Consider the following 22652-nt stretch of genomic DNA (forward strand, 5'->3'; position numbering starts at 1 on the left):
ATTATGACCATTGGGAGGAAAAAAGAGTTATTTCATTATAATGAAGAGGTCAATTCATCAGGAAGACAGCAATCCTAAACATACATGCAACCAATAACAGAGCTTCAAAATATATGATCTAAAGACTGATAGAAATGAAAGGAGAAATAGATACATTATAAACAGAGATTTTAGCAATCCTTTCTCAATAATTTGAGGGAAAAAGTAGACAAAATAATCAATAAGCCTATAGAAGATTTAGATAACACTATCAAACAATTTGAGCTGATAAACATTTATAGAACATACAATTCAACAACAGCAGAATGGAAATTCTTCTCAAATGCACACAGAATACTTACCAAGTTAGACCTTATTCTGGGCCATATCAAGTCTTAATAAATTTAAAAGTATCTAAGTCATATAAAGTAAAATATCCAACCTAGTGAAATTAAATTAGAAATCAATAATTGAAAGATATCTGGAAACTCCCAAGTATCTGAAAATGAAATAACACACTTTTATTTAACATATGGGCCAAAGAATAAGTTAAAAGGGACATTAGGAAGTATTTAGAACTGAATGAAATAAAAAACACAACATATTAAAATTTATGGGAGGAAGCTAATGCAGTACCCTAAAGGGAAATTTATAGCACTAAAAGCCTATAGTAGAAAAAAAGAAAGGTCTAAAATCAATCACCTCAGCTTCAACCTTAAGAAAGTAAAACTCAAATTAAGCAAAATAAAAGAGATAATAAAGGTCAGAGAAGAAATCAATTATATAGAAAACATAAAATAGGGAAAATCAATGAAATGAAAGTTGATTATTTGAGAAAATCAATAAATTTTAAGGGTCCAGATGGCTTCCCTGGTGTATTCTACCAACCACTTAACAAAGAAATAATGCCAAATCTATGCACAATATTCCAGAAAATTGAAGAGGAGGAAATACTTCCCAGTTCATTCTATGAGGCCAGCATTACCCTGATACCAAAGCAGACAAAGTCATTACAAGAAAAGAAAGCTACAGACCAATACCTCCCATGAACATAGATGCAAATATTCTCAAAAATTTTTTAACAAATTGTAGCAATTCCTCTAATGGGGCTGACCTTCCTTGAATAATTTGTTCTACATTCATTATTAACAATAATATCTTCATTTTAGTCCCTGTTTATTGAGCCCTCTCTATGCCATTCTATAATGGGGAACTATTATATATATATTGTCTCTCTGTCTCATAAAAACCCTTTAAGGTAGATATTATTAGTTCCATTTTATATATGAGAAAATGGGTCTCAGGGAGGTTGTTTCCTAAAGGTCACATCTTGCTAGATGGATCAAAATCTACAAAGATGTAGAGACCTTTTCCTTAAGGGGCATTTCAGCCTGAAATGTTTCCATTTTTCAGTCCTCATTAAAACATCTAACATCAGTTCCTTTTTTTATGAATCTGCCCAAGGCATTCCCTCCTGCGTATCTCCCTCCAGAAGAAAAAGGCCCTCTGTGGCACCTTCACAATGGTTTTGCTTACGTTGGTTTTCTCTAGCATTTCTTACTGCTTTGCATTTTAGCTGTTTGCATGCCATGCTCTCCTAACTATCTGAAGAGTAAGGCTGAGTCTTCTTTATTTCCAAATCTCCTGAAGGCCTCACAGAGGTTTTTACATATAGTAGATGCTCATGTGTAATGGACTAGAATGAAGACAAGGACTAACCCAAAGTAAACAGCAAGGTCTTCAGAAGAAGCTAAAGTGCAAACTTCTCTTCCTAGCCCTAAGAACTAATCCCATAATTTCAAGTAAATTAAAGAGTAACTGAAAGAGCCTGCATTTTGGAGAATGATGTTGATATAAAAAGATGCTTGTCTGAAACTGGAAATAGGAGGAAGACAGCACTTTTCATGATATATTAACTCAAGAACGTTGTTTTACTCTAGGGCCAAATTTCTGAGGGTGAAACCAGAGAGGAAAAAATGAAGTAATTCTCAGATAAAAATTGGCATTCCCATTTTATTTCAAATTAATCATTATTGATTTTACAAATAATAATATCAATTACCTATCCAATCAGGTTGAACGGAGAAGGGGAAGGACTCATCACAAAAAATACGGTGCACACATCTGCCCATGATAGTGGGGAAAGGGCCTGCCATACGTTAAATAAGCACAGTATTGTGATAGCAACGTAAAACATGCAAAATAAAAACAATTTTGCTGGTCAGGAGAGGCATTCCTGTTGGGGGTTAGGAATGTTATGTGGCAAAATAACTTTCAAATGGGTGAAAATGTGAGGAACTGTAAGATCCAGATCTATAAAAGCCACAATCCTTTCTGCTTTTTTACTTTCTACATCATGCCAGAGAAAGACATGACTGTCTCTTACTCTCAGCAGAATATGGTCAAATACATTCAAATGCTTTCAGATAACAACTCGTGTGTTGAAGGTATGGAAGACAAATGTACCCATTTTACCTTCAAGGGTGGATTAGTTTGTTTTTGTTAATTAAAGTAATCTCTACTCAACATGCAGTTCTGTTTCTGGCCCTGATGGTGCAATAGGGACTGTGTTTATACTTGTGCCTTAGACAGCTAGAAAACCAGACGAAATATCTGAAGTGACCGTTTTGCTCTATTGACAACGGGGTAGCACAGGACTGTGATTCTTAAGAGAAAGGAAACAAATTAGGTGTGCCCTACAAATGCTCCCGCTTATAGCCTGAAGACATTTTTCAAGCTAGTGTACTAAGCCCAGTCTTACTGAGCTAAAGAAACAGAGCTCAGCGTTTTGGGGAAGTCAAAACAAAAATGACCAGAGCAGAATGCCAGAGAGGAGAGAAATGCACAGAGAAAAGGCCCTGGAGATATGCGGAGGAGTGCCCTTGCATTTTTGGCTAAGTATTCATCTGCACATGTATGAAAAGAAATTACCCAAGGTCAGAGAAAGATCACTAGAAAATACTATGCCCAACAATTCCTGGAGCTGACTCAGTACTGGGACTAGTTCATGTTCTCACCAGCAAGGGTGGAAGGCCATCTAATACACAAGACATTGTGTGGAGCAGTGCTGCTCAGCATTGGCCATAACAAACCTTAAAAGCAAACCTTGAAAGCATCAAACTGATCCCAAGTAACTTAACTGAAGGTCAGAACGAAGGTTAACACTATTTTTAAAAGTACAACCTCAATCAATCCAACTATTTTCCTCCTCCCCTTCTCTCCCAGGCTGCTGAGCCTTACCCAGGCTGAGCCATTGCTTGAGGATCCCTCTGCTTGTCAACTGCTTCCTTTACAGAGATGGCCCCTCTCCAGGGTGCCATCTGCTAACTGGATACCTCCAGTTGGATACTCAGGAAAACTCAAATTTATGTGCCTAACAACAAACTTCCCCTCTTCCTCCCAACATCTACTCCTCCTCCTGTGTCCACCTACCCCTCGATGCACCACTATCAAAACTTCATTCAGGCCAGAGCCTTAAATGCCCTCCTGCCTCCTCCTTCACCATTGCCCCACTCAGTCAATCACCAGCCCCCATTGATTCTACCTTCTCAACTCAAATTCAGACCTGGGGTCCTGGGGTAGAAGGAAGACTCTACCTTGAAGGATGATGGGGAGTTGCCTGGGTAGTGTGGGAGCAGATGGGATCTCTGAGGAACTAACAAAAAGGACAGTGTGACCAGAACACAGTGCACATGGAAGAGTGGACCAGGATACCACTGACGATGGGAGGCAGGGTGACAGTTCTCAGCCAACAACCAAACATGCTGTCCCCACCTTGAGTCCACAAGTGGCCCGCCACCTCCCAGAACCATCCAGATGCCCAGCGTAGTAGATGAAACCTCACCTGGAACTCAGTGGCACCTTCAGGTTCTAGCACACTCAACTTCTCACAGGTTCTCCAGAATTTTCATTCTTCCCTGATTTTTTCACTATCTCCAATGGAAGGATGATCCCAGTGCCCCCTGCCCTCCCTGGCTAGTCCCTGTGGACATTCAGTTCATGCACCAAAGTCTGAAGACCCTTCTCTGGATTTAAGGACCACCTGACAGGTGTAGGACACCATGGGTTTTACAGTACTGAAATGATGCTGACCAGGCCCTTGTCTTCATCATCTTTGTATATCCTTCATCCAGCACCAAGATGGGCAGAGATAAATGAATGACCCTAAGCCTGAACCTTGCTCTTCATCCTGCTCTACCTGTGCCCTGTCTACCCAAGTAACTCCTTAGAGTAGCATCCAGTCAAAAAAAATTTTAACACTCATTATATTTTTGTTCTACTTAACTTTTTGGTTTTTGTTGTTTGTTAGGAGGTACCCAGGATTGACTCTAGGACCTTGTGTATGGATGGCAGGCATTCAGCCACTGAGCTACATCTGTTCCCCATTTTAGAATTTTTTTAAAAGGTGGCACAGGGATTGAACCCAGGACCTTGTGTGTGGGAAACAGGCACTGAACCACTGGCCTATGCCTGTTACTGTGCCATAAATACTTATATAGTATTTTGACCATGTTGTGGATTAGCCTAATCTGAGAGCCCAACTAATATTTAAGATCATTATTTCTGCAGGAATATATATTCTGAGAGAGAGAAAAATATATATAACTAACTCCAGCACTCAACAGCATAAAATTCACAATGTCCAGCATCAAAATAAAAATTACAGGCTATAGAAAGAAACAAGAAGTATACTTTTCATAACTATAAGAAAAAGTAGTCAATAGAACTGATAGAATTGGAAGACATGATGAAAACAGTAGACAAGGACATTAAAATAGTCCTTATAAATGTGCTCCATAAATTCAAGAAGGTAGAGGAAAACATGAAGAGATTAATGGAAGATATTTTAAAAACCCAGATGAAACTTTCAGAGATAAAAATTATAATATCTGAAATTAAAAAGGGCATGGAATGAGATTAAGAGCAAATTAGACCATGCAGAAAAACCGATCAGTCATCTTGGAGGCACAGCAATAGAAACTATTCAAAATGAGGCACAAGGAGAAAAAAAATCTGAGGAAAAAAAAAAAAACTAGACCATCAGTGACTTGATTTGTGGGACAAAACAGATGGTATGATCAGCATGCAGCTGGTGTTCCAGATAAAGGGAAGAAGCAGAAAAAATACTTGAAGGAACAATTTGGCAGTAAATTTTCCAAATTTGATGAAAACTATAACCCCATGATCCAAGAATCTCAACAAACTCTAAACAGAATACACATAAGTTAAACTACACCAAGGGAGCAGATGTAGCTCAATGGCTGAGTGCTGGCCTCCCACATGTGAAGTCCTGGCCCTGGCCCCTCAAAACAAAACAAAACAAAAACAAAAAACTACACCAAGACACATCATAATCATCCAAAAGAAAGCAGGAAAAGTATGCCAACAAGATGAGTCACTTAGATGAAATGGACAAATTTCTAGAAACACACTAGCAGCCTACATTTATAAAAGAAGGAATTGGGAAGCGGACATGGCCCAATGGATAGGTTGTCCACCTACTACATGGGAGGTCCGCAGTTCAAACCCCGGGCCTCCTTGATCCATGTGGAGCTGGCCCATGTGCAGTGCTGATGTGCACAAGGAGTGCCCTGCCACACAGGGGTGTCCCCCGCGTAGGGGAGCCCCACGTGCAAGGAGTGCACCTCATAAGGAGAGCTGCCCAGCGTGAAAGAAAGTGCAGCCTGCCCAAGAATGGCGCCGCACACACAGAGAACTGACACAAGATGACACAACAAAAAGAGACACTGATTCCCAGTACCGCTGATAAGGATAGAAGCAGTCACAGAAGAACGTACAGCAAATGGACACAGAGAGCAGACAACTGGGGCGGGGGGAGTGGGGGGAAGAGACATAAATAAATAAATCTTAAAAAAAAAAAGAAGAAATTGATGAACTCAACAGAGCAATCACAAGTACAAAGATTTAATTAGTCATCAAAAACCGCCCAACTAAGAAGATCCCAGGACCAAATGGCTTCACAGGTGAATTCTACCAATCATTCTGGAAAGAACTAACACCAATCCTGCTTAAATTTTTCCAAAAAATAGAAGTAGTGGGAACATTGACTAACTCATTCTATGATGCCAATGTCACCCTAATACCAAAGCCACAAAAAGACACATAAAGGGTATATTTGAAAAAAAAAAAAACCCAGCTAACATCATAGTCAAGGGTGAAATGCTAAAGGCTTTCTCTCTAAAATTTGGAACAAGACACTGTTACCACTCTTATTTAACATTGTGTTAGAAGTACTTGCTTGAATATGTAGGCAAGAAAAAGATATAAAAGGCATTCAAATTGGAAAGGAAGAAGTAAAAATTTCACTACTTTCAGATGACATGATCTTATACATAGAAGGCCCTGAAAATATCAACAGCAAAGCTTCTAGAGCTCATAAATAAGTTTAGTATAGTATCAGGATATAAGATCAACATGCAAAAATCAGTAACATTTCTATACATCAGTAATGAGCAATCTAAGGAGGAAATCAAGAAAAAAATTCAATTTACAATAGCAAATAAAAGAATCAAATACCTATGAATAAACATAACTAAATATGTAAAGGACTTGAATGCAGAAAACTATACAACATTGTTAAAGGAAATCAAAGAAGCCCCAAATAAATGTAAGAATATTCCATGTTCATGGATTGGAAGACTAAACATCATTAAGATGTCTATTCTACCCAAATTGATTTACAAATTTAATGCCATCCCAATAAAAATTACAACAGATTTTTTTTTTACTGAATTGGAAAAGCTAATTACGAAATTTATTTGGAAGGGCAAGGGACCCTGAATAGCCAAAGACATACTGAAAAGGAAAAATGAAATTGGAGGAATCACACTATCACATTGGGAAGCAGATTTGGTCCAATGGACAGGGTGTCAGCCTACCACATGGGAGGTCCAAGGTTCAAACCCAGGGCCTCCTGACCCATGTGATGAGCTGGCCCGTGCACAGTGCTGATGTGTGCAAGGAGTGCCGTACAACACAGGGGTGTCCCCCATGTAGGGGAGCCCCATGTGCAAGGAGCACACCCCATAAGGACAGCTTCCCAGTGCAAAAAAAGTGCAGCCTGCTCAGGAATGGAGTCGCACACACGGAGAGCTGATGCAGTAAGATGATGCAACAGAAAGAGACATGGATTCTGGGTGCTGCTGATAAGAATACAGGCAGACACAGAAGAACATGCAGCAAATGGACACAGAGAGCAGACAACTGGGGGGGGGGTAGGGAAGGGGAGAGAAATAAATAAAAAATAAATCTTAAAAAAAAAATACCACATGGGGAGCAGACCCAACTGAAGCAGTTGCGTGCCTACCTCTGGTATGGGAGGTCCCAAGTGTGGTTCCTGATGCCTCCTAAAGAAGACAAACAAAAAACAAGCAGACAATGAGTAGACATCAAGCAAAAACAACCAGCAGACAATGAGTAAAAACAATGAGCAAGACAATGATCAAATGAACAGACAACAAGCAAAATCTAACGAGCAGGGAAAGGATGTGGCTCAAACAGTTGAGCATGCACCTCCCATATAGGGGGTCATGGGTTCAGTGTCTGGTGCCTCCTAAAGGAAAAACAAACAGATGACAAGCAAAAACAATGAACAGACAAGCACAAACAATGAGAGAAAAAAACAACAAGCAAAAGCAATGAGAAAAAACAATGAGCAAATGCATGAGGGAAGCATCGCAGGAGAGGATAAACATATTACAAAGTTACAGTAGTCAAAACTGCATAGCATTGGCACAAGCATTGGCACATACTGACCAAAGGAACAGAATTGAGAGTTCTGATAAAGATCCTTGCATATGTGGTCAAGTGATATTCAACAAAACCACCAAGCCCACTCAGCTGAGAGAGAATGACCTCTTCAACAAATGGTCCTTGGAGAACTGGATGTCCATATTGCAAAGAATGAGAGAGGATCACCATCTCACACCCTATACAAAAACTAATTCAATATGGATCAAAGATCTAAATATAAGAGCCAAGACCATAAAGCTCCTAGAAGATAATGTAGGGAAGCATCTATAAGATCTTGCAGTAGGAAATGGTTTCATAAACTTTACACCCAAAGCATGAGCAAGAACAACAAAAAAATAATTAAATGGGACCTCCTCAAAATTAAAAACCTTTGCACTTCAAAGAAGTTTGTCAAGAAAGTGAAAAGGCAACCTTCTCAATGGGAGAAAATATTTTATTTGCTTCTGTTTTTGGCTTCATTTTTGGAGAGGTTTTGGATCATAGGAGGGTTACAACTGTGGCAGGGGAGAATCACTGGTGTAGGGTGACAGTGATAGGGGGATGTGTGAGGAGGGATACATCTGGAGCATGAACCTAAGGCATATATGAATATGTTCAAATGTTCATGGGTTATTGTCTTGGTGGGTGATGACCCACACAATAACCAAAAAAATTGAATTCCCTTCCTGGGAAGTCTTGTCATTCTTATAGAACAATAAGAATCCCCCAAGTACATGGGCAGTACCTAGTGGAGGAAGACAACCATTATGCCAGACCCTTGATATTGATGCTTGTACTTATGAATCTTTTCTTGTGAGATTGAAACTTAACTTAGTACTATATATTGCCTAAGACTTACCTCCTGAAAGCCTCCTTGTTGCTCATATGTGGCCTCTCTCTAAGTCAAATTTAGCATATAAACGTACTACCTTCCCTTGGTATGGGACATGACTCTCAGGGATGAGCCTCCTTGGCACTGAAGGATGATTATTATTACCTAGCAATAAATCTGGAAAAAGACCTTGGCCAAAAGGAGGAAATATTAAACACCAATGAGTTTTTATGACTAAGAGACTTCAAAGTGAATCAGAAGGTCATTCCAGATGTTATGCTTATGCATATCTCAGAGGGATCTCATTGACTGCCACAGTAAATAGTGCCTCAAACAGCAGTGCTCCTGAGGGCTCTAGAGACATCCAGATACAATAAGCAGGGCATTCAAGCTCAGGTATTTGGCCCCCTGTCAGTGGGCCTTACTTTGGAACTTATGCTCCCCAGTGTAACAGAGTTAGACTCGGTTATACTTTCCCTACACATGGCTCTTCTGCCCCTTTTATTTTCACCTATAATTAACACTATACTTGTTAAATATATGTCCTAGAGACTTAAATCTTTGGTTTGTTCATATGCCAGTTGCACCCTGAATCTCATCAGAGTTGCAACACCTACTCTCTAGGTCATTGGACTTACCCAAGACAAATAACAAGGAGATGATGATGGACAGTGGCCATCTCAAGGAATAGAGAGTAACTGCAACTGCAAGCAAGACAGTTCCATCTGTCTGCCCCATGGGATCTAAGCCCCCTCTCAATTAGAAACAAAGTGGGCATGACCACCTCCAAATCTTCAAGATTGGAGAATGAACAATGGACTAAATTAGACTTATTATTATTTTATTACAGGCTTATTATTATTCTAGAAATGGAAGAACATTTATCATTGATATAAAGGCAGTGACCACCAGAGGTTCTGAGTGGAGGGAGAGGGACAAATACTTGTAACATGGGGGCATTTTCAGGACAGTGGAATAGTCCTTCGTGGCATTGTACTAACAGATACAGAACATTGTACACTTTGTCATAACCTATGAAATTGTACAGGGCAGAGTGTAAACTGTAAAGGAAGCTATATAGTCCATGGTTAGTAGCAATGCTTCAATATGTGTTCATCAATTGTAACAAATGTACCACACAATGAAGGAGGTTGTTAATGTAGGAAAGTGGGGCAGAGGGAGGAGTTGGGGCATATGGGAATCCCCTATATTTTTTATGTAACATTTATGTAATCTAAAGCTTCCTTAAAAATAAGTAAATAAAAAAGAAAGGAAAAAAGGAGCAAAGTATGGGAAAATACGTATATGCACACACATACATATTTGCTTATTTTTGCAAATAGAATCACAGAAAATGGTTATCTATGTGGGATGGACAGAAACATGGTAAGGGGAACATGGATGGCACAAATCACCCTTTTAAAATGTATTTGTTTTTGATCTATGGAATTGTTTTACATGTTCAAAAACTAACATCATCGAAAAGGAATGTAAAAAAGAAAACACTAGAGCTAAACATAAACTAATGTCACCATATCAAATAGATAACTTATTTATACAGGGAAAATAATTCTTTGAAGTAACTTTTTAAATAAGATTTATTTATTTATTTTTAAAAATTTCTCCCCCTTCCCACTCCCACCCCCACTTGTCTGCTCTCTCTGTCCATTTGCTGTGAGTTCTTCTGTGACCGCTTCTATCTTTATCAGTGGTACCTGGAATCTGTGTTTCTTTTTGTTGCATCATCTTGCTGTGTCAGCTCTCTGTGTGTGCAGCATCATTCTTGGGCAGGCTGCACTTTTTTTCACACTGGGCGGCTCTCCTTACAGGGCACACTCCTTGTGCATGGGGCTCCCCTATGCGGGGGACGCCCCTGCGTGGCACGGTACTCTTTGCGCGCATCAGCACTGTGCACGGGCCAGCTCCACATGGGTCAAGGAGGCCCGGAGTTTGAACCGCGGACCTCCCATGTGGTAGGTGGACACCCTATCCATAGGGCCAAGTCCGCTCCCGTCTTTGAAGTAACTTAAACACACAGTACTTTGAGTATATTCTTGGAGGCAAGCTTAGAGTTTATACTATTAACATTGATGCTGTAAAAAGAAGGTAAATAACAAAATTATTCCGTTAATAATAAGCATAATGGAAAGGCTCCTGAACAAAAATCCTACATCTGTTCCATCATACGCAAAAACTTTCTAACTCTCAATTTCCCATGTAAACAAAAAAGTTGGGACTTAGTAAAAAGAAAGCTGAGATGTCATTTTGATAACTATTCCCTAAATATTGATAATATAATAACATGGTACCTGTAAAAATATTGAAAAGATAATTTGAGTAATTGAAAAAGCTGGTTGATAAAGGTAAGGGGATGATAGCACAATAGAACTACTGTTATGGTTTGTAATGCAAATTTAAGATACTTAAATTCTTTCATTTTTAATATTAGAATGGCAGAATTTTCAGAGAAACCAGTAAAAGATGAATGTCCTACTTTCTGTATTGGGTGTTTGTAGTATATGAATAATAATTTAGTGTAAAAAAATCTGAAGGACATGATAGTGATAGGTTGATAAAAATATTTAAAGCAATTGGAAAAGAAAACCTTTATGTTGGAAAGAAATGCTGATAAGCTCAATACTTGACACAATCTCTATAAATATTTGTAGAGTGAAAACAAAAAGTGGTAAATATTAAATGACTATTAAGTACTCACACCTGCCATAGCCATAGCCATTGCTCAATGAAATGATAGATTTGGTTTATTTATGTTAACTCAAAATAGTTAAATAAAAATTAGGTAAGTTATATATTATTTGAAATAATCTTACAACCATTTAAATACATATACTGTAAACCCCATAGCAACCACTGAATAAATAAAGCCAAGAGGTATGTAGCTAATAAGCTGATAGCGGAGATATAAGGGTATCATAAATAATACTCAGTAAAATCCAAAAGAAAGCAGGAAAAGAGAAAGAGGAAAGGAACAAAGGTAAGTTGGACAAAGAGAAAAAATATATAACAAAATGGATGTAAATGCAGCTATACTGATCATCACATTCAACATAAATTATTTCAGCCCTCCGATTAAAAGGCAGTGATGATGAGATTGAATAAAAAAGCAAAACTCATATATATGCTGTCTAAAAGTAATCCACTTTAAATATAAAGTCACTTGTTAAAATAGTGCCAGATGGGCCCTGCACCAGTCTATCCAGGTAACTGCAGGTACCTTAGGCAGGCACAGACTGAGTAATTGGAAGTCTATCAGGGCAACTACAGTCATCTTAGACCTGCACTGCATAGATTGCTGCCCACACCTGCAGCTCCATCCCTGCCCCAGGCAGGAGAGAAAGGGGTGTGAAGCTTCATCATTCTCTCTGGGCAATACAGTCTAGGCCTGCATGTGGATTATTCCACCCAGCTGTGACTCTGACCCTACCCCTGGCAAAGGAGAAAGTTGGGATAGCCTCATTGGTCCCTAGGGCAATGAGGGCAGCTTTAGCCTCTACAGTTTATAGCACAAACTACATCCTTGGCTCCTACTGCACAACCAGCAAGGGAGAAAGGGCAGGAAGCCCTAAACTAAAGAGAAAAACTGCACCCAGAATAAATACTCTAGTAAATCATATGGCAAGACACCAACAAAAATTACAATCCACACCAAGAATCAGGAAGAAATGGCCCAGTTAAAGAAAAAAGATAAGCCTCCAGATGACATAAAGGAGTTGAGACATCTAACCATAGATGTTCAAACAAATTTCCTAAAAAATTCAGTGAGATGGCTAAAGAGGTTAAGGATATTAAGAAGACACTGAAGGGCAGTGGACTTGGCCCAGTGGTTAGGGTGTCCGTCTACCACATGGGAGGTCCATGGTTCAAACCCTGGGCCTCCTTGACCCGTGTGGAGCTGGCCCATGCGCAGTGCTGATGTGCAAGGAATGCCCTGCCACGCAGGGGTGCCCCCACATAGAGGAACCACATGCACAAGGAGTGTATCCCGTAAGGAGAGCCGCCCAGTGTGAAAGAAAGTGCAGTCTGCCCAGGAATGGTGCCGCACACACGGAGAGCTGACACAGCAAGATGATGCAACAAGAAGAAACACAGATTCCCGTGCCACTGACAACAACAGAAGCGGACAAAGAAGACACAGCAAATAGACACAGAGAGCAGACAACCAGCCTGGGGCGGGGGGGGGGGGGGGTGGAGGGGAGAGAAATAAATAAGTAAGTAAATAAATAAATAAATCTTTTTTTTTAAAAAAAGAAGACACTGAATGAGCACAAAGAAGAATTTGACAACATACATAGAAAAAGAGCAGATCTTATGGGAATGAAAGGTGCAATAAATGAAATTAAAAAATACATTGGAATCATACAATAGCAGATTTGAGGAGGCAGAAGAAAGGATTGGTGAGCTTGAAGAAATGGCCTCTGAAAATGAATATACAAAAGAACAGATGAAGAAAAGAATGAAAAAAAAAATTGAACAAGGTCTCAGGGAACTAAATGACAGCAAAAGGCATGCAAACATACATGTCATGGGTGTCCCAGAAGAAGAGAAGGGAAGAGGGACAGAAGGAATATTTGAAGAAACAATGGTAGAAAATTTCCCAACCCTATTGAAGGACATAGATATCCATGTTCAAGAAGTACAACATACTCCCATCTGAAAACATCTGAGTACATCAATCTGAGGCACATACTCATCAGAATGTCACATGCCAAAGACAAAGGGAGAATTCTGAGACCAGCAAGAGAAAAGCAATGCATAACATATAAAGGATATCCAATAAGATTAAGTGCAGATTTCTCACCAGAAACCATGGAGGCAAGAAGTCAGTGGTCTAATATATTTAAGATACTATGAGAGAAAAACTTCCAGTCAAGAATTTTATATCCAGTGAGACTGTCTTTCAAAAATGAGGGCAAAATTAGAGTATTCACAAATAAACAGAAACTGAGAGATTTTTAAAGCAAGAGACTAGAATTTCAGGAAATATTAAAGGGAGTGCTAGAACCTGAAAAGAAAAGACAGGAGAGAGAGGTCTGGCAGAGAGTCTAGAAATGGAGATTATACCAGTAAAAGTAACTAAAAGTGTCAAAAGAGTAGTGAAAATAAAATATGACAGATAAAACTCAAATAGTCAGGAATAAACTTAACCAATGATGTAAAGCACTTGTATTCAGAAAACTGCAACCCAATGTTAAAAGAAATCAAAAAGTCCATGCCCATGGATTGGAAGACTAAATATCATTAAGATGTCACTTCTACTCAAGTTGATATACAGATTCAATGCAATCCTGATAAAAATTCCACCAGCATTTAAAAAAAAAAAGGAAAACAGGATTATCAAATTTTTTTGGAAGGGTAAGTGGTCCTGAATAACCAGAAACATCATAAAAGGGAAAAGGAAATCCTCATCTCCAGACTTTAAATCATATTACCTAGCTATAGTGGTAAAAACATCATGGACTGGCATAAAGACAGACACATAGACCAATGGAACCAAATTTATGGTTCAGAAACAGACCTTCACATGTATGATCAAGTGGTTTCTGACTAGCCTATCTAACCCACACATCTTGGGCAGAACAGTTCATTCAATAAATGGTGCTTAAAGAACTGGATATCCATACCAAAAGGAGAATGAGGACCCATATCTCACACCTTATCCAAAAATTAACTCAGAATGGATCAAAAACCTAAAAATAAAAGCAAGAACCATAAAGCTTCTAGAAGAAATTTGTAGGAAAATATCCTCAAGACCTGGTGTAAGTGCTGGATTCTTAAAGGAGGTAAGAGGAGGGCTGAGAGGACCACTGATGTTTAATGTATGTAGGAGGTTTTTTTTTAAGATTTATTTTTAATTTATTTCTATCCCCTTCCTACCCCCGCCCCCAGTTGTCTGCTCTTTGTGTCCATTCACTGTGTGTTCTTCTGTGACCTCTTCTATCCTCATCAGTGGCACCAGGGATCTGTGTTTCTTTTTGTTGCATCATCTTGTGTCAGCTCTCCGCGTGTGCGGCGCCATTCTTGGGCAGGCTGCACTTTCTTTCGTGCTGGGTGGCTCTCCTTACAGGGTGCACTCTTTGCACGTGGGGCTTCCCTATGCAGGAGACACCCCTGCATGGCATGGCACTCATTGCACACATCAGCACTGCACACGGGCCAGCTCCACACCGGTCAAGGAGGCCCGGGGTTTGAACCACGGACCTCCCATGTGGTAAGCAGATGCTCTATCTATTGGGCCAAGTCCGCTTCCCTGTAGAAGTTTTATTAGCTTTACTATAAAAGTGTGAAAACGAATCGAGTGATTGGTAACAAATAGTGATTAAGAGCTATTTTATAAATGAGGATGTGGCTAAAAATGGCTTAGGTATGTAAATGCCAATTGACAGAATGCTAGATAATAATCTAGGAAACAAATTCCACAGTGTACCAAGAGGTGGGTGAGAATTGTGGTTGATGGTACAGATACAAGAGTGTCCTTTGTGAGCTAGAGTAAATGTGCATCACTACTGCAGGGTGGAGGGAATGTGGAGAAGCATGGGAAAAATAGAACTGGAGTGACCTATGGACTGTGATTAGCAGTAAGAATATAATATTTTTGCATCTATGCCAAAGATGTACTATGTTGATAATGGGTAAGTATGGAAAATGTGTGCCAAATGTACACTATGGAAATGGTAACAATCAGATGACATTATTTTATCTGTAACAAATGTTCCACCACAGTGTGGTGTGTTGATAGAGGGGTGTTGTTTGGGAATTCTGCACATATGCTTGATTGTTTTATAAGTTTAGAACTTCTGTCAAAAAACTATATTTAAAAAATAGTAATAGGGTGGGTTGGGGGAAAAACACACCAAATGTAAGATAAGGATTATAATTAGTAATTAAATTTTGGCAATATTCTTTCATAATTTGTAACAAATATCTCAGGACAATGCAAGGTGTTGGTGGAGGTTTGATGTAGAGGACCCCTGTGTGATGTCATGCATGTTTGCTTTGTAAGTTCACAACTTTTACTATACACTTATTGTTTATGAATGTTCATATATAAATGATATGAAGATAATAATAATAAGGTTGGTTGGGAAAAAATACTTTGGTTAATAGTAATATTTTGACAATGCTCTGTAATTATTAAATGCATTTAACAAACAATGCAAGGTATTGGTGGTAGGGTGAATTATGAGAGTCCTGTATATTATATATGTTTGTTTTATAAGTTCACAGCTATTACTATACACTTATTGTTTATTTGTGTTTATGTATGAGTGATATACTTAAATAAATTTTTTAAAAATGGTGCCAGGTAATATAAGAGTAACAGGGAAAAAAAGTAAAAGGATGGAAAAATATATGCCAGGTGTGCAGAGAAGAGTTTGCCATAGCAGGCCTAGAATTGCTATCCTTAGAAAGGCCTGCTTGCAAGGATGGTCCTTGGCTGGTGACAGGGAGCTTGGATTTAGGGGAGGTTCCCACCATTCCCTAACTGATGATGGTGCGATGACGGATACAGGCCATTATACGTTTTGTCATAACTTGCAAAATTGCACAGAAAGGGTGTAAACTATGATCTGTGGTTAGTGGCAATGCTTCAATATGTGTTCATCAATTGCAACAAATGTACCACACTAATGAAGGATGTTGTTAATGTGGGAAAGCGTGGGAGGGGGAGGGAGTGGAGCATATGAGAATCCCTATATATTTTTTTAATTTAAAAAAAAAATTTATTTATTCACCCCCCCCACCCCGCCTTGCGGCTTGCTCGCTGTCTGCACTCTGGGTCCATTTCCTGTACATTCTTCTATGTCAGCTTGTCTCGCTTTGTCGTGTCATCTTGCTCTGCCAGCTCTCCGTGGGCATGCGCCGTTAGCTCTCTGCCTGCGTGGGCCCCGTTGGACGCGAACCCAGGGCCTCCAACATGGTAGATAGGAGTCCAATCAATTGCCACAGCTGCTTCCCCCTATATTTTTTGTAACATTTATGTAATCTAAGTTTCTTTTAAATATATATATAAATAAACAGATTTTTTTAAAGTGAGGACTTTATAGACAAAAAAAAAAAAAATGGCTTATTGTACTTAAACTGTTTGTTTTCTGAACTCCTGCTTTTCATCTTGGAGTCTTTTGGTATGGGCCAATCAGGGGATGCCTATGTGACCAGTCCCCAGTAAAACCCTGGGTTGCTGAGTGTCTAACGATCTTCCCACGTGTTGTCACAATTTGCTGCTGGAGAAGTTAAGCATGGCTTGGTGAATGCCCTAAGAGAGGACTCTGGGAAGCTTGCACCTGGTTTGCACCATGCACCTTTTCCCTCTGCTGATTTTGCTGTGTATCTTTTCCTTGTCATAGGTCACAGCCACATGGACAACTCTATTCTGAGTCCTGTAAGTCCTCCCAGTAAGCCAGTGAATTTGAGGGTGGTCTTGGTGACTCCAGCAAATTAAAATCAAAGTAGTCTTTAGGACTAGGAATAAAGAAGGGCCCTTCATAATGAAATAGGGTTAATTAATCAAGAGAACATAATTATCCTAAATGTGTATGCAACTAATAACAGAGATCCAAATACATGAAGCAAAAATGATAGAATTAAAAGGAGAAATAGACAAGTCCACCAATACAGTTGGAGATTTCAATACTCCTCTATCAGCATGATAAAGAAGACAGAAAATCAGTAAAGGTATCTAAGACCTATTAGACCACACAGAATTAATGTAGAAATCAATAACAAAAAGACATTTTGGAAATCCCCAAACATTTGGAAATTAAACAAATATTTAAATAATTCATCAAGTAGTCACAAGAGTAATTGGAAAATATTTTGAACTGAGTGACAGTAAAAGTAACCTATTAAAATATGTGAAATGTAGCTAAATAATTATTAGGTGCTTATATTAGAAAAAAAGGAAGTTATCAAATAATAAGCTCCTATCTTAAGAAATTAGAAAAAAAAGAACAAAAGCCAATGTAAGCAGAAATAATGAAAAAAAAAAGTTACAAAGCAGAAATCAATGAAATAGAAAACTAGAAAACCCCAGAGAAAATCAATGAAAACAAGTTAGTTCATTGAAAAGATAAAGTCTACACAGCTTGATCAGGAAAATAAGAGAGAAATACAAATTATTGTAATCAAGAATGAAAGAGGAAACTCCATGACAGATGCTACAGACATTTCAAGGATAATAAAGGAATATAATGAACAATTTTATGGCAATAAATTTGACAGCTTAGAATGAATGAACACATTTCTTGAGAGACATAAAACTAAAGAAATTGAATTTGGAGTTAAAATTTTTCCCAGCAGGCATCGGAATTGGGAGCTCATTAGAAATGCGAATTTTAAGGTCCTACCCCACACCCACTGAGTCGAAACCCTGGGGTGGGGTCCAGCAACCTGTTTTCATAAGCTCTCCAGGGAGTTTGATGTTCACTCAAGTTTGAGAACCACTGGACTATCAAATAGACTATGGTCTGAAATGTACAAATTAGAAGGATCTTGTGGCATAACCATGAAGGACATGGTTTGTGGGGAAAACCAGATAAGGCAGGAAACCATTCCATTGCCCACTCTCACTTCTTCCCTTCTCCTGTGTTTTTGTAAACGCCCAAATCAAATGCCTTCTGCCAGCTTCAGTCTTTAATTCTCAAGTTTAACCCGGTGGGACCATCACTGCTCTCATTATCTAATACTTAGGTAGAGTTTTGCAAAGATAACTGCAAAACTTTTTGAAACTATCCCATCTGAACTTTTTTTTTCTTAAGATTTTATTAATTTCTCTCTCCTTCCCCCCATTCTCTGCTCTCTATGTCCATTAGCTGTGTGTTCTTCTGCGTCTGCTTGCATTATCCAGCGGCACTGGGAAACTGTGTCTCTTTTTTTTGTTGTTGCTTCATCTTGTTTATCAGCTCTCTGTGTGTGCAGCACCACTCCTGGGCGGGCTGTGCTATTGTCACGTGAGATGGCTCTCCCTGTGGGGTGCACTCCTTGTGCATGGGGTACCCCTACATGGGGGCGCCCCTGTGTGACACGGCACTCCTTGGGCATGGCAGCACTGCACATAGGCTGCTCACCACATGGATAAGGAGGCCCTGGGTATTGAACCCTAGACCCTCCATATGGTAGACAGACATTCTACCAGTTGAGCCATGTCCGCTCCCCCATCTGAACCCTTTGAAACTATCTCACCTGAACTTCTTTAACCTCTTTTTTTTTTAGATTTCTTTTTATTTATTTCTCCCCCCTCCCCCCCCCATTCTCCCCATTCCCCCTATTGTCTGCTCTCTGGGTCCACCTACTGCATGCTTTTCCGTGTCTGCTTGCACTCCCACTAGGCAGCTCCAGGAACCCATCCTGGGACCCTCCGGAGTGGGAGAGAGGCGACCTCTTTAAATGTTTCAGGATGAAGAACTGGTTGTCAGATAAATCAGGCATCCACAATATTAGCTAAACGTTAAGACCCCAACTTGGAATAATTTCTACCCTAAATTTTAGGAAAGTCTCTAACTAGTTTAGATTTTCTCCTAAAATTAAACCTTCTATTGTGTTGAGCCTATAACTTGCAATGAAAATCTCAATTTACTCTTAAAAAATGCAAGCATTTCAAGTTTTGTGTTGGGTGAACAACACTGCCCTTTAACAATTAAACAACCTTGGAAATAGTACCCTCTTTATAGCCCAAATTAAAAAGACACATGAAATAATTTTGCAGAAAATGCTGCTGCTTAATATGTCTAGAAATAGACTTCAACCTATAAAAGCTAACATTAAATCCCTCTTTTATTATTATCCTTTTAACATACTTATTTTTGCTTTCTATTATAGAACTTTTCAAACATAGGCAATGTGAGTCTTGGCTAATCATTGCCTAGCTTCCTTGATTATCCACATTTGGCCAAACGTCTTTTATCATCTTTCTAACACAATTCCCCCCCTTTTTTTTTTGCTGGAGAATTTCAAGAAAATTCCATACACCATCTAATTCACCTGTATATTCTTAAATTTGAATCTTTTACAGATAAAGACAATTTTTATATATCCTTAATACCATTTTCACTCCTGACAAAATTACTCTTTCATCTCATACCCAGTCCATGATTGAATAGATCAAATATTGCCAAATTGTCTGAAATACGACTTTTTATAGTTGATTATTTGAATCAGGATCTAAGAAAGGGTCACAAATCAAATTTGGTTGGTATGTTTCTACGTGCCTTTTAATCTGTAAGAATTTCCTCTCTGTGTTACGGCATTTGTTAGAAGAACACCATTATCTGTGGGCTAGACTTTTCCACATTCTGGCGTTGTCTGATAATTTTCCTTGTGGTGGTGGTTAATTTATTCCTTTACCTTTGTATGCCTTATAAACTGGGATTAGATCCTAGAAATTCGAAACATTTGGGTTCAGTTCTTTTTTTAATTTTGGCAACAATATTTGATAGATGGGACTGTGTACTTTCAATTTCATCACATCAAGATGATAATGTTTGGTGGTCAGAGTTTTACTGATATAAAAATAGGTTAATATGTTTTGGTGTTTTTCACCTGATGCATCCTTTATAAATTCCTTATCAACATTTCATCTGGTGACTTCAGCAGCCACTGACAATCATTGAAGGACATCAAGAGCCTTAAAAATATTCAAATTCTTTGAGTCCAAATATTACTTCCAGAAATGTAACCTAAGGGACTAATATTAAATGTGGCAGAGCTTTAAGAATAAAGATATTTGTTTGCAGCATTATTTATAATACCAAAAAAGAATAGAAGCCACCTGATAATCCTAAAAGACAGAAATGGCTAAGTAAATTACTGTAAACACCACAAAACAATAAAATAGGTGTACAATTATGAGTGCTTCTCTGCTTCTTTATTCTTTCTCATAGTTTCCAATTTTTCAAAAACAAGTCCACATTAGTTTTATCATTTTTAAAAAGTTATAACACAAAGTTCTTAGCCAGATGGCATGATACAACAAAATATCTGGTTATTTACGAGTAAAGGGATATTGAAAAAATTATTTCTAAGATCATTTCTGGATGCAAAATTCCACAATTCTGTTTCCTCTACAACCAGAGTAAAGGAAGAGCAGCTCCTGTCACTGTGTATAGCCCACCACCACTGAATGCTGCATGGTTGGCCCTGCTTTCCTTGCCCCAACACCAACCACCCTGCCTCTTTCCAACCCATGACTCTATCTCAGAGGGAGATCTAATCTATTATTTGACCATTTTTGTAGATGTCCCTACTCCCACAATTTTTGCTGACTTTAAGCCATTGTCTTCTTGTGGGTTTTGGGAATGGCAGTTAAAAATATTAGGGGACATTTTTGCAATTGACTATAAAAATATAAAGGATTTGAGAGAATTATTATGTGAATAATGTTATACCTAGAATTCTGTGGCTCAGACATCTCGAATCTTCTTTACAGAGTTCTTTAAAAATACATTAAAAGGCAAAGATAACACAACTTTAGCATATGCTGTTCTCTCAGGCAGAAATGGTCGTCTCTCCTTCACCCAGCTAACTTCTTTCCTCCCTTGAAAATTCAGTTCAAATATTATTCCTCAGGGAAGCCTTTCTGGACTTCCCAGACTAGACTTGGTCCAGTTATATGCTCCTATAGGCCCTGGTTCTTTTTCTCTATCACAGGAGGCAGCTGTACATGGATGACTGGAAAATGCTTATCTGTCTCTCTAGAATGCATGCCCTATGGAGGCAGGCATTGCATCTGATTACATCTTTGCTTTCTTATACATATTCCAGTAACTCAATATGTACTTTTTGAATGACTGCATGAATTTTCCATCAGAATCAATGTGTTGACTTTAACCAAGGTTTCTATTAGTAAGATTGAATTGACCATGACACAACATGCTTATACAAGAGGTCTTTGTTACTTAAGATGTCTTTTGCCTCTGAATCACATGCTCTCTCATAGACCAGCTAGACTTTTAGTCTGCACAAACCTCACTTTGGTTTGCTCTGTAGATGTTTTATTCAGAAGCCCTCAAATGCACCTTTTTCTTTGAGGCACGAATACTTTTAGTGTACCAAGTGGTAAAACTGTACATATAAAGGAGCATTTTGGCAATAAGAATAAGAAAATAAGTTCTTATTTCTTATGCCACGGCAAGCCAAGTCTGTAAAATTCCATTATTATGTTTTTAAAAATATATCTAATAAGGTAGTTCTAATCCCAATTAGACTCAGTGCCTTTCATTAAACAATTTAGAAATAACTCCTGTAAGATCCTGTTATAAAATTCATAGAAAACTTAACTAACTTACATGCATAATTTTGAAACAATTAAAACCATATTTTAACTATAATATAGAGAAGACAGAAAGGAGAAATTATTTTATAAAAAAAGAATATGTATTTCAATATGTAGATTCTTGGGCATGTCTAGACTAGAAGACATAACAAATTAATCAGCTTCTGGCACCAATATGTAGAATCACAATTACAAATGCAGCCTGATTTAGGAGTGTTATATTGAGGATTCAAATGCCATGAGCAGTGTTGCTAATGGGGATGTGATTTCTGAAAAGGTGAACAACTCTCAGTGGAGTTTCAAATAAAATGTAATATAGTCTTTTCTAAATTTATATGATAGTTGCATCCCTGGAAAATCCTGTGCATATTAAAACTCTGCAAAGGTTGTTTTATGTTTATATATAAAACAGAGTGTTACAACTATAGATAATTACAAACAGAGTTTCCCCTTTAGGAAGGTCAGGCAGGATATTCTATAGTTCTGTGGGATGCAGGACAATTGTGGAGTTACCCCTCAGTCATTGTCTAAAGTATTCCTGGCCCCAGCCCTGTAAGTGCCTATATCGCCTTCCCAATTATTGTAAAAATCAAAAGCACCCCCCCACACCACATTTGCAAAAGCCCCATTGAGAACTATTGATCTAATACATGCTACACACTGAGCTAAGTTGCCTTGCAAATATTATCTCATTTAACAATTTGTTATTTTTCTTTTCATTCAAAAACATTATCACACAACTTCAATATACCAGACACTGCTCTATGCTATGGATATACAGGGGTATACAAGATAGTCGAT

Source organism: Dasypus novemcinctus, chromosome 3 (assembly GCF_030445035.2).
Source record: "Dasypus novemcinctus isolate mDasNov1 chromosome 3, mDasNov1.1.hap2, whole genome shotgun sequence".
In the NCBI taxonomy this organism is placed as follows: domain Eukaryota; kingdom Metazoa; phylum Chordata; class Mammalia; order Cingulata; family Dasypodidae; genus Dasypus; species Dasypus novemcinctus.